We start from the raw sequence: 927 nt of genomic DNA on the forward strand, positions 1-927 counted from the left end.
CAATGAGTAAAGACTTTCTGGAGGGCGACCCATGAGATGAGACTGACGGTCGTACAAAAAGTATGTTTCCTCTTTAGTACAGAGTGCACAGACCAGCCGTTACCCCGCCGCTATCGACGTTCACGCTGTATGAGAGTGTTTAAGAAGGATCCAGCGATGCAATCACTGAGTCGAGGGGGACGTGATGATGGTTAACTGTCATCATGGGATAAGTGCACAGTTCTAATGTTTGCACCCAGCCAGTTGCATCCATCACGCACGTTGGCGATTCTAATGATGTTCGCACTTGTTTATCCCGATTCTTTCTTTAACCACCCACAGTCATTAAGAATATCTGCAGCTTAGTTTCATGATTTTAGGCAACGGCCTTGTCGCAGTGGATACACCGGTTCCCCTGAGATCACCGAAGTTAAGCACTGTCGGGTGTGGTCGGCACTTGGATGGGTGACCATCCGGGCCGCCATGCGCTGTTGCCCTTTTTCGGAGTGCACTCAGCCTTGTGATGCCAATTGAGGAACAGTAGCGGTTTCGGTCAAGAATACCATCATAACGACCGGGAGAGCGGTGTGCTGTCACCACGCTCCTCCTATCCCCATCCTCCACTGAGGATGACACGGCGGTCGGATAGTCCCGGTAGGACACTCGTGGCCTGAAGACGGAGTGCTTAGTCTCATGATTTTACTTTTATCGCTTTCACTCACATGTGCTAAGGTTACACACGTAATTCATAATCACAATCCCTTATCCATTTCTTAAATGTTCACTTTAACCACTTACAGTCATTAAACATACCTGCAACTTTGTTTCATGATTTTGCCTTTATTATGTTTACCCACATGTGCTAAGATTATTTTTCATAATCATAATCCCTTACTCATTTTTTAAATGTTCACATACATATCTCAGTGGGTCGGTCATTTGTTACAG

The 927-nt window shown here is 46.2% G+C and overlaps 1 pseudogene; it reads left to right on the top strand.

Moving 5' to 3' along the window:
- The first annotated feature begins 358 nt into the window (after positions 1 to 358).
- LOC124727993 lies at positions 359 to 476 on the top strand (annotated as a pseudogene).
- The last annotated feature ends 451 nt before the right edge of the window (positions 477 to 927 follow it).

Source organism: Schistocerca piceifrons, chromosome 1 (genome assembly GCF_021461385.2).
Source record: "Schistocerca piceifrons isolate TAMUIC-IGC-003096 chromosome 1, iqSchPice1.1, whole genome shotgun sequence".
Lineage (NCBI taxonomy): Eukaryota > Metazoa > Arthropoda > Insecta > Orthoptera > Acrididae > Schistocerca > Schistocerca piceifrons.